A 13,351-nucleotide genomic window follows, 5' to 3' on the forward strand; every position below is an offset into this window, starting at 1 on the left:
CTATTACTCTCAGGGACTGACTAATCCACTAACCAGTGGAGGATTAGCTACAGTCTGCCAGTGTTGGGCCCTTTAAATCTTGGTGGAGTGCTCATTCTCAAATGAGAGTATTTGCAATACATTAAGAAAGTGAACATTGTAGTCTTCTTTGGCAGACCTCTGCTCTCAGCAGCGCAGAATCAGCAGTCACCAGCCAACAAACACACAATGGTGGTCAATAGGCCTCTCATCACACTGATGCTCTGCAGATGTCCTCCTGGGTGCATTTTGTTTTTTGATGGCTGCTTCTACAGACAGGATGAGAGTAAAAAAAAAATCACATACGTCAGGTTGTTTTTTGGTGTTTGTAATGGACCACAGACACCCACGACTGAGTATCTCTGTCAAGAAGCTGCATCTCAGGCTCTGGTACACGAGACCAGTGAATCTGGCTATTGTTACTGCAAGATCCAGATGACACCAGATTTCAAGTAAACCAGAGGTAGACTACTTTATCTGAACACAGATACAAGATATATACACTCAGGGGACAATCCTCCCTCCCTGCATAATGTCACAGGGCAGGACAATCTACATTTACTAACAAGAGACACACAGGTATTCAAACTTCACACCAGCAGACAGTCCCATCAGGAGGGAGGGCTGCTGGAGACACCCCCCCCCCCCACTAAGCTAATACACATAAACACATACATCCCATAATAGTTTGCTCCCAAGGAAAACAAACAATAGAACAATGGGATGCAGCCACATAACATACAATCAACAACCTCCACCCCACCTATCTCCTAAACATGTCTACACAGTCTGAGACAAAGCCCACACAATATTAGGACAGATCACTCTGTACCCCTAACAGGCACAGGGTGATTTACACATAAGAGGAATATGGGGAGCTGAGACAGAGGTCTCCCCACCTCTCCAAAGTGAGCTGGGTTCCATGGGCCCCCCACCCAAAGTGACTCCTATCACAGTATTGTACCCTCAAATTTTGCGGCACCCAGGGCCCAAATCCAAAGTACCTTTATGATAAACAGACACTCACAATTGGAGGGAGATGATTGAATTGTAGACCACAGCACCTTTAACTGCGTGATCACAGACAAAGATGTAGACTGCACTGTCCTTGGCTGGACTCCACTCTGTTGGCACCCTTCTGGATGAAATCAGGTGAAGTGCCGCCTACTACACTAGGCCTCCCTCTCCATCCTTCCTACTTGGTGATCTGTGGAGTCTCCCTCTGCTCTGGGTGGCAAAGCAAAGCTCATAGTATATGTCATAGTCCTTCAGGCTCTCTGGCAACTCAGTCTCCTCTGCCTTGGACTTTTGCCACACTTGGCCCAGGCAGAGCACACAGCAGTCACATATGCAGCTCTGTCTCTGAAGCTCAGTAACTTCCAGGGCTCTTCACCTTGTACACATAACATCCCTCTAGGTTACCTTCTGCCCCCCCAGGACTGTCTCTCCCAGCAGTTTCCAGACCCTCTCTGGGCTCTCCATTCTCTTTCAAGTTCCGTGGACAGGGCCCAGTTCTTAGCCATGGTGGCAACCAATCTGATACCTCAATCTTGTTTATAGGGGCAGTATCCAGTCCCAGGCTGCATGCAACCTCATTCTCCTTTTGGCTCCCTTCTCCATATGCTGTTAGTCTCAAGCTGCAAGGGAGAAATGAGCCACAGCCCAGGTGAAAATGTTCTGCTATGCGGCTTAAAGGACCAGCTTCCACGGCTACGCATGCATATAACAATCAGCTTTCAGCCCCAGTGTCCCTTCTAACATCTATATGTACTATGTACATCTCTATGTACTTTTCTTCATAAAGAACAGCGATGTACTTGTATGCTTTACTAATGTATTTAGCACTTGCTTTGGGATTCTAAAACCAACAAAGCCTCATTTATTTTAATGAATGTGGAAAAAACAAACAAACAAACAAAAATGCCATTAGAAGAGAGAGTCCTGTGACATGACCTCTCAGGTGATCATTCCTTCCACCAATCACAGAGTTCTTTGCAATATAGTATCTGTATCTGCTCTCTGATATGAATAAACTTCTAAGAATCAGCTTACCTTTGCCCATGGTTTTCTTTAAGAAAACCTAGGGGTTAAGTGCTGAAGGAAGGTTGGATGTTAAAATGCAACTCCAGTTTCAAGTATTTTGCCACTTTGGGCCCACTTCCCCCTTTGGAGCACACCAGCCACCAAAAAATCTTTATACTCACCTTTTCTTTCAGTTGTGTTTGCTCCTCTTCATCCCTTGCTAGTGTGTGGATCCTGAATGCTGCAGAGGGTGTTGCAATGTATTTTCCAGTTAGCCCATGGTGGGGACAGAGCCTTGAAGAGGAGAGTAGCAGCATCATGGGAAGTCTGTGGAGAACAGCACTGGAGATCAGGTTAATATAGCAGTTGTAGCTGTGTTTTTATTTTAAAGCAATCACATCAGGATTTAAAGCTTACCTGCCGGTCGATTCCCAGTCATGAATCTCTGCTTGTGAAAAGGCTGACTGATTTTCAAGAAAATAAGATCTCTTTTGGGTGTTCCTATTGTGCAGCTTGAAGTGATTCTAAAGGTTGTAATTCTTTTAAAATAACAAATATGTTATACGTACCTGCTCTGTGCAATGGTTTTGCACAGAGCATCCTGTTTGGGTCCCTGCTGGTGGTCCTGGCTCCTCTACCCTGCTAAGTGCCCCCAATAGCAATCCTCTTGCTATGGGGGCACTCGAGCAGCCTCACACATAGAGTGTGGATCAGACCTGCGCCCCCCCCCCCCATGACTCACTGTCTGTGATTGAAAGCAGCAGAAGCCAATGAGGAGATAGATACCCAGGAGAGCCGCTGATCTCATATACAAGGGGTATAAGGGGTGAAGCTGGGGGGAGGGGCTACATCCACAAGGTTTGTTTACCTTAATGCACAGAATAAACAAAGTAAAACTTGAACTGGCATTTAAGTCCCTGACCTACTTTCTGTATCTCTGTCCCTGAATGGACAAGTCCCTGAATGCCAGTATGACTCCTGACTCTTCATCTACGTATGAACAAGTTGGTTTTATGCCTGCCAGAGAGGCAAGAAACAATGCCACCAGGGCCCTAAATGTCGAATACTAGTCCCTCTTGAGGACTATCCTATGTCTTTTTTCCACAGATCCTGAGAAGGCCTTTGAGAGGATCAACTAGTCAATCCAGTGCCTCATCCTTGAACTCATATGTCCAGGCCCCCCATATGCACACATAGATATTAGTGATCTATTCTGCACCCTCTCCAAGAGTCCAAATAAATAGTGTGCTGTCTGACCCCTTCCCTATTAGCAATGGGACTAAACAGGGTTGCCCTATTTCCCTAATGCATCATCTGAGCCAACCTAGACATTTCTGGAATGTAACTGGGTCCGCACCACCATAAAGTCATTGTTAACACAGATAATCTCCTGTGTTTGATAACCTTCTTAGAGAATCTATCAAACTTTCATATCAACAGTCAAAAATCAGAGTTTGTGAGTCTCTCCCTTACAAAAATCCAGCAAAACTTTCTATTTAAATGGACAGCTCTCCCTATCAACCAGCTGGGGATCCACCTCCCCAAAGCTCTTCCCCAAACGTACACCCCTAACCTCCCTCCTACCCTACAGAAGATTAAAGAAGACCTGCAGGCGTGGCCCCAGGGTAGGTTTGGTGGGTTTGGTCGATGTAAAATTCTTAAGCAGAATATCCTGCTGAGGATCTTGTATACTCTGCCAACAGTTGCCATACATATACCACAGTTCTTTTTTTCTTCAAAACAAGCCAGATGCTCTTTAACAAATTCATGTGGGCAAACAAATCTGCCAGATTGAAATACATCAAAATTAAACTTTACCATACAGTGATGTACCTTGCACAGATAGTAAATTTGTGTAGATAATAAGCTTTAACAATGGATATCTGTAAATCAGGCCCATTTCCCCATTCCTCTCCCTGTACTCCCATGGCGTAAGGACTCACCCCCCACCCCAACAGTGGGACCTACATAGGTGGTGGTTCAAAGGGTTTTCCCTGATAAGAACCTCCCACCATATCCCTCCCCACTTACTTCAAATAATTGGGAACTCTGTGTGTCCAACTGGACTTTCTGACCAAGCTTTCATATCTTTAAAATGGGCAGACAGGTTTAGAGTGAAACAGTTTATCATACTTCCGGCCTATCCATCAGATATGTCTCAGGATCCAGACCTACACACCCTGAGACAATAGGTGATGGAGACAACTTTTGCACTTTCTGTCCCCCTTACTCAAAGCAGCAAACTTTGCTCACCCCCTTTGTCATGCCCTCTGATGCCTCTCCAGCAAATGTAATCTTTTGGTAATGCCCCAAACCAAGCCAATTTTGAGATCAAGTTCATTATATTACCCAGAAGTTCACCAACATCCAGATCTCTAAAACCCTGAACTTATTTCTTCTACATCACAATCTATTCTTTCAAAACTTACAAGTGGTCTGTCATAATCCACCAGATCAATGCAGACAGAATCCTACGCTTCGGAAGCAACCAAATCCTCCTTCTTTAAAATAGTGGTTTAACAGCGTAAATTATATAAAAATAACAGATAAAAAAGTTTGCAACACTTGGTTTTATTGGTAAGACTACACCAATCAGCAGAATATAGATATCTCTGGAATTCCTAATACCCTATAACCATATTTTTGACTCTTACTAGCTCTGAAGTCCCCTCCTAACCCAATGTCCTTCCTTCTTCCCACCTCCCCATCATATTCCCCTTATTCCACTTCCCTCCCAACCATAACCTGTTTCCCTTTTACCCCTTCCCATGTCCCCCACAACCTCCCCTTACCTCTCTTTCCCCATCCACCTATGTGCTTCCTAACCAAATCTATGTTTTTTGCAGAATGCCAATGACACCACACTCTACCAAGCTTGATCCTCCAATGCACTGATTTGTGCCCTTGCACAACTTCTACACACCATCTTAATCGATCCTCCTAATCACCCCAGCCTCACAACCCACCCCCACACACACACACTTACCCTTGCCCTGATAAGCGAGTCAGCCCCTCCTGTCTCCTCGCTCATGGTGCCACAAGGTTCCCACTTTCAGGTTACTACAATACAAAGGTTGTGTGCCCCCTGTTTGTAAATGTTTGTTTGGTGTTTTATGTTAAATATGCAGTTATAAGACAATCTTGCTCATTTTTGACGCACTAATAATAATGTTGGATTTATGTTTACTCTGTACCTGACTGCAAAATTCTATGTCCTATTTCTTTTTTTTGTTACTGTATTGAAAACCCCTATATAAAACATTTATAAAAATGCACAGAAAATCCAGATTAAAAGATTATGCCTAAGGGAAGAATTGTGGTGTTTCCAGACAATGAGTCTGATGTTTACAATTTTTTCTTGTGCTTATGGGATTTACCATCTAAGAACCTTTCTCATGTAGATAGCAAAGCCAGTGTAATCAGACTATCCCTTGAAAAGCCATTATCCCTAGTGATACAAGATGCTGTGATTCCTGTCCTGCAACACTGTTTTAATCGAACTTAGAAAATGTATTGTTAATCATCCTCTTTATCATGAGGAAGTAACCCCTACTTGCAGTATAAATAAACATTTAAAACAATTTTTGTGCCACAGACTAAATTATTTTATCTTACTAATATAAGTGTAGTTATGTTTAAAGTGTTCCTAAAGCCAGGACCCTGCATTCACTATATCTGGTCTTCCACAGTACACACAACATGGAAATGCAATTATTTTAGTAAATTTAAACTGCTAAACACCTTTTCTCATCAGCAGTATATAGCAGTCTTGTGACTTCTATCAGTATCCAGTTGAGCACTGGTTAAAGCTTGTAGGAGGAGTTTTTATTCTGCTTTGCTTGTCCTATGAGACTACATGACCAATGACCCTCTGTCTGGACAGTGCTGATTGGCCTTGTGCAGATCACATGCACCTTCCCAAAGAAAAAAAAAACTCTCTAGCAATACACACTAAACTGAGCATGTGTAGAGTGACTCCTAGAGCTCTGTTCTATCAGCAGATGGATTGGGGACAGTAGAAGAAGGGGAGGATCAGAGAAGACAGGACCAAACATCCTTTTTACACAATGCAGAGGATTAACTTCTTCAGTTCCACAGTGAGTATAACAAGCATGCTTTACTGCATATACAGACTGATTTTACTGTTGTGGGTTTAGCAACACTTTAAAATTTAACAAATGCCACATAAAATGTATCTAGGATTCCCTTTAAAAGAAAAGTAGTCCATGTATGTTATCTGTTTTTTGGCTAGTTTTAGACAAGGGATGACAATTAAAGGTTACTGTAGAGCAGGGGTCTCCAATCTGTATGGAGGCCACATTATTTATATTTACAAATATTCATAAATCATTTTTATAAGTGAATGAATAAAATGTAAATGACTGAATCCATTTTACTTGGAGTTTTTACGTAATCAGCATGATGTTATTTAGAACAACAGAAAAACTATTTCAGTAAAACCAAAGGAATTCAGAATACATTTTAGCCCATCCATATATTTTAGTCCCCATCAGAGCCCCCTTACATCAGAGTCCCCCCTTAGATTAAGGTCCATGTCAAAGCCCACTCTTGCATCAAAGAGTCAGATAACACCTTTCAATGGGCAAGGTTTGGCCCGCAGGCCATAGTTTGAAGACCCCTGCTGTAGGAAATTAGACTTGCAAAGGCCCCCTGGTTGGCCACAAGATGTCTCCATTGCAAAGAGTGAACCTTGACTTCTATTGCCACCTGGGGGACATGGTAACCCCACCGCTGACAGTAAAGGGGCACCTTGGCATAGCATATGATATGTATAGAAATTCAGGTTGTCTGTGGAGTGGGACAGTGTAACTAGACTCTCTGCCTGGGGCCAGGATATGGAACATATTGTTTGCAGTAAACCAACAACACATAGCTTTGCCAGGACTTCAGATCATCTCTCTCTTGCCCAGTTATGGGTCTCTATCTCTCTAAGTTGCATCTCTGCCTATCTAAGTTGTTGTGAACAGTTTGCCACTACTGAAGTATTTTCCCACCAGGAGTGGCTGAATTTTTATGTTTGAAATGTTGATTAAGTAAGCATTCAGAAGAGACTTTTCTTGTATGGTCTGATTGCTGATTCTGCCAGAAGGGACCTTTTCTTGGATATGGACCTGTGTACTGTGGTCCCTGCCGGGCCCATTGCTTCCAAGGCCAGAGAATGTCAGAAGAGGGCCCTGGGGTCCTGGCCAGGCCAAGTTGGATCACACTCAGGGAAACTTTGGGAATTCTGAAAAGCCCCATGCCAGAGGACTCCAGTGGGCTACATGCATTGCAGTTAGACAACAATGGATCAAAGAGTGGGCATGTTCCTCTCACTACACAACAGTACTATCACTGAAAGACATTTCCAGTTATTTAAAACTAAACATCATGTAGTAGTGTGAAAGGTGCTAATCAGTTCATATGCTGTCAAGAAGCATGTTAATAGGAAGAGAAAGCAGAGTGAGAGACATGAGCTCATCACTGTGCTGCTTCTCATTTCACTGTCCATTCGAGGGTGGGGAGGGTTCAGGATGATCTGGGCTTAGAAAAATCAGGTGGAATGATGCTGGCCATCAGGCCGAGGACATCTAGAAGCAGAAGAAAAATACTGCAGGGGAAACCTCTAGATTAAAAGGTGAATATTGCAGCAAAAGCTGTTTTTTTGTTTTTTTTTAAATCTTTTAATGGGCTATTCCTTTATTATTTTTTCTAATTGATTGATTCTTATTAACACAGGTCTGCAGACAAATCTCAGGGAAAAATGGGTCAGATAAAAGGGATTTCCCCTGATACAGGACCAGCTCTAGGTATAAACACACACTTCACTCCCCCCCCCAAAGATTGTTTTGGAAATATCTTTCAGCAGTTAAATCTTCCAAGTTCTATTTGTTGCCTATAGCTAACCTTAAAATTAAACCTGTTTTATTTATAACTTTAGCAAACTAACCCAGTTACCCCAGAATCCTGGGCCCTTACTTGCACATATTTGATCAATAAACCCCCATAAGTGACAAATAGTTTAGTAAACAGAAATGATTGACCAGAGCTCAACTTTCTTTCCCAGTTCTGGCAGTTCCACATTAGGATGCCTGAACCTTCAGGACTTCAGGGGTGGTCAGGCAACTGTCTGAAGATCTGTATCGGGACATGTTGGTACCCATGGAGTCCTGAAACTTCAAGTACCCTAATATGTAACTATGTCAAATTCTTTGCTTCAATCTCCCCTTGAGTCCTTGCTCCAACAGTAGGTGTAGGCTTCCTCTCCAGTTCTTCTACAGCTGTACTGAAATTTCAGCATGCAAGAAAAATTGAGGACAAATTCCAAACTTCACTTTCTGATAAAACTTTATTGATCCAGTGCTCATTCTCCATCCACCTGAGCCCTTTACTGACACATTTCACTTAGGAAAAGGCTTTGATACACTGCGTCCTTACACCTAGGGGAGAGCTGTAAAGGTCAACTTCACTAATAGGAAAAAGTCAATGCAGGTTCAGCTTAGAAAATATTTCATAAACTAAAATTTAAGAGCCAGATGCTCAAAAGTGGTGTTAAATGTGGAAGCTGAAAAGAAAAACGTGTTCTGGAGTTCATTACATTTTTTTTTTCCTCATTTTGGTTTTCTTATTATTTCTCAGCAGCTCAGTTTGAAAGATTTCCTAAGATATATCTACCCTTGAAAATCACAAGATAAATTCAGTAAAATAAAATGGCATCTGCCCAAAATAAATGTAACATTTATCTAACATAGTCTTTAACCCACATATTGTTCATTTTCTATATATTCTTAATCACTCCCCTTGTTGAGTTCATCTGTTGTATTTGTAGAACACCGTACTAACCTTTTTATTATGTGAATCCTCTTATAATCACTTGTGCTGTGGGTTTTTTTTTTTTATGTTTCCCTGGAGCTTATTGTCAAGTTGTTTACAAAATGTGATGACATTAGTCTATATCCAAAACCAGCTGTCATCATCCACTAGGAAAGGACTCTGGGTCTTCTTTAACCTATGGCATGTTTTACTACGTGCAACGCTTCTTTTTCTACACAGATACAGGGTGACACATTGTTTTCTTCCCGGTTGTAGCCTGTGATTGGATGATTTCTAGAAAGTAAAGCTTATTCTCTACCCAGCTACCAAGGCAGAATTACAAACACACGCACAACTGGCGAGGTCAATCTGGGTTACAGTCAAAGTGCTAATGCTCTAATGGAGGAAGGGTTTAAGAGTTTAACACAGCTTCTGCATTGTTGTTTACTATCTGACCTGCTGAAAAAAATTAGCAAAAACAAAATCTGTAACAAAAAAAATTCCTTGCTTCTATTTGGGGATTTTTTGAGTGGCTCCCTGCAGAGAAAGCTATCAATAAATGCAATATTTGAGGAGTTAGAGTGGGCATTCGTCTCTTGCAGTCAGTCCTCATCACATCATAAAGACATGAACAGGTCATATGTTGCTTGGTTTAGCCTCCCAGTAACATTAGTTGAAGCAGTGCCAGTGGTTGGTGATTTTTAAATGGATAATACCCTTGTAACTCTTCACTGGCAGTGATACATTAATCAAATTAGAATATTACACAGAATTCAGCACCCAGCAACTTCCTGAAATTATGAAGGTGCCCTCCCTGATTTGCTTGGGTCACTAGGTCGAGAGAAATTAAAGTTATTAAACCATTTAAACACTGGAGGGCAAAGTATTGCCTATGAAAACTGTGAATAATTTGCATTCCTAAATTATTTTTTATATTTTTTTCCAATTCTTTGTTTTCATCACAAGATATCAATACAGGGAAGGCATAGCATAAACATCAGACACAACAACATGTCCATCTAGGGGTTCAGCAAGAGAGAACCATGTGCCAACATAGTCAAGTTTCAATTCAACACGATGTCCATTAGAGCCACGAGAACCAAACAGAGAGAGATAAATTGTGCATGCAAAAATACCCCAAGCGACTAGGTGGCAGGTTGTCTCTGTAACCTGTGTTTTTTGGTTTTAAAGTGTTACTAAACCCAGGACCCTGCATTCACTATATCTGGTCTCCCACAGTACACACAACATGGAAATGCAATTATTTTAGTAAATATAAACTGCTACCAGGGGCGGATTGACCATTTGGAAACTCGGGCACTGCCCGAGGGCCCAGGGTCAGTAGGGGGCCCCATGAGATGCCCCTGGTACCTTTTTCATAGGCTTTTTTGAGTTTGAGCAAGGACACAGGGGCCCCATGATCCCCTAGTGCCCGGGGCCCCATGAGTTGTCAGTCCACCCCTGACTGCTACATACCTTTTCTCATCAGCAGTTACAGCAGTCTTGTGACTTCAGCAGAGCACTGGTTAAAGCTTGTAGGAGGAGTTTTCTTTCTGCTCTAGGAGGATGTAAACCCTTGACCCTTTGTCTGGACAGTGCTGATTGGCTCTGTGCTGATCACATGCACTCTCCCAAGAAAAAAAACCTCTCTAGCAATACACACTAAACTGAGCATGTGCAGAAGGGCTATGGGTTTAGTCTGTCTTTTCAGCATGGGCATTTGAACAAGAGGAGGGGCAGAGAAGACAGGATCAAACAGCCGTTTTACACAATGCACAGGATTAACCCCTTAGGTTTCACAGTGAGTATAACAAGCATGTTTTACTGCATATACAGACTGATTTTCCTGTGTGGGTTTAGTACCACTTTAAACCAGCCTTTCTTTACCTTTTCAATGCAGAGGAACCCTTGACATAACCTTCCAGTCTCAGAGAAACCCTGCTAAAAATGGCTTTATCTACAATTCATGATACATCAGTGTGATAGTCACAGGTAAGAATGCTCCTTACACTTGTGGTCATTGGAAAGAATTACCCCCTTACAGATTGCTAAAAAGATCAAGGGTGTCAGTGGGAACTTACCTTAGAGGCAAAAATTGATCATTGCTCAAATAACTCTTGCCAACCTCTGGAGGAACCCTGGTTAAGAAACCCTGCTTTAAACTCAGGTAGGAAGAGGGGAGCAGGGAAGGCATAACAGGGGAAAAAGGGGGCAAGAGGAAAAAAAATGGGGGGAGGAGGAGGGGAGGGTGGGGTGGGGAGAGAAGAGAAGAGTATGGAATAGGATAGAGCCTCTGTCCACTTTTCTGTCCCCCCTGACCCGGCAAAACCAGCAAAGCAGCCTCCAAATTCCACAGGATGACAATTTAGCCATGAACTCAACACACTGCAGAACACCAGTCTGTTCTCTTGAAGGAAAGGGGAACACACTTCTAGCTCACTTATACACACTCTTCAAAAAGCATACAGGAACAGAACTGAGGCTGTCAATCACAGACTGCGCCCTCCCCTGTCACCATTTTTCTCTTGGTGTCAGGAAAACTCATCAGAAGTGACTCATGCTTATAGCAGAGGAGTGAGGCAGCAGAAAGAAATGACAATTAGTGCTCTGGATTGAGACAAGTACACACTATAGAGATATATGCTTTGTTCATACGTCATGTTTGAGGTTTAAAACCACTTACACTCTTGGTGTTCATTCACTTTACAGCATCATTGCACTAACCAACTGTGCACCATCTTCATTACATGGTGCAACACTTGTGGGGGGACACCGTGGAGCCTGTATCGCGCTCTCTAGCCCAGCTTTGCTGTCATCTCAATCCCAGTGACATGCTGTTGGGGATCCTCTTGCACATTCTTCCCTGTGACATACAGCTAGATACAACTGTGTTCAAAATAATAGCAGTGTGTTTAAAAAACTGAGTAAAGCTAAAAATTCTTATAATAGCTTTTATTTCCATACACGCAAATGCATTTGGAATACTGCACAGTCTATTCACAATCAAAACACAAAGAAAATGTTTCAAATTTGTTATTACTTTATAGAAAGTGCAGAAAAAGGAATATTAGGCTGTTCAAAAAAATAGCAGTGGATCACCTTATGCACATTTTTTGGACATGTAAACATTTGACTTGTTTTTGGCATTCTGTCTTCCTCTTTATCTCTAACACAACTGGTATTATCACACCATATGAACCTGGTCTTGAGATTCTAAACTTAGGTATAGATACATTTCCTGCCTCCTGCAGTACAGTAGTAATCCCCATTTTGTTAGCAGCTAGAATGCTAATAGTAAAAAATGGAAATCTAATAGAACACCAAATCTCTCAGAAATTCTGAAGATCGTACGAATACATTATCTTTATGAATCCTTGCTTGCTAATAAACGTGGTAGTAGAACTCTCTTTGAATGTCAATGGAAGATCTGGTATGAATACTCCCTGTTTAAATAAGTATCCATTTGTGACTCTGACTTGTCTTTTAATAACATATACCTCCAAGTTGCAGGAACCTCTCATACTTTTTGTCAGACCTACTGTTCACTGGTTTGTTAGGTTGTTTATTTGTTCTGTTTGAATCATTAGACTCTTTGTGCTGAACATGCTTACCTATTCACATAACCTTGTCTAAAAGATTAATGGCTAATTGAGTTTGAATCCTGTAAGCCAGCACTAATCAGTTCTCCCTTTCTTTGCCTTATCTTTTGTACCATTTTGTATTATTTTGTAACATTTTGTACTATTTCTGTACGATACCATTTGAAACTAGTAATAATTTAATGGAAAAAAAATAGCAGTGTCTGAATTTTTCTTTACAAACTTAACTATTTACTGTATAAATTGAAAAATGCTTGAAGATTTAGCTGATATGTTACATATTGGATATGTTTTATAGCAAAAAGTGAAAAATATAGTTTTTTTTTCAAAATTGTCAGTCTTTTTTTGTTTATAGCGCAAAAAAATGAAAAACACAGAGGTGATCAAATAACACTGAAAGAAAGTTCTATTCGTGGGGAAAAAGTGACATACATTTCATTTATGTACAGCGCTGCATGACCATGCAATTGTCAGTTAAAATAATGCAGTGCTGTATTGCAAAAAATGGCCTGGTCAGGAAGGGGAGTAAATCTTCTGGAGGGCAAGAGATTAAAGTGTAGTTCCAGCTGATTTAAAAAAAAATATGTCAGCAACTACAAAAACTGTAACTGCTGGCTTTTAAACTACAGACACTTACTGTCCCACAATCCAGCGGTGTCCTCACCATGGCTTGGTACACCAGCCGTCTTCTCTCCCCGGCGCTGGCATCTTCAGTATGGGCACCCGGCTGTGACAGCTTGTGGCTTCACAGCCGGGTGCCCACTGCGCATGAGTGAGTATCACTGCACTTTGTGAATGGTCCCGTAGTCTTCTGGGACCTGTCACATGTAACAGAAGACTATGGGGAGGGAACAGAACTTCCGGTTCCGATCACCTTAGGTGATTGCAGCGGAAGTTGG

Source organism: Staurois parvus, unplaced genomic scaffold, assembly GCF_062004578.1.
Source record: "Staurois parvus isolate SC_StPar_1 unplaced genomic scaffold, SC_StPar_1.0 ptg000054l, whole genome shotgun sequence".
NCBI lineage: Eukaryota > Metazoa > Chordata > Amphibia > Anura > Ranidae > Staurois > Staurois parvus.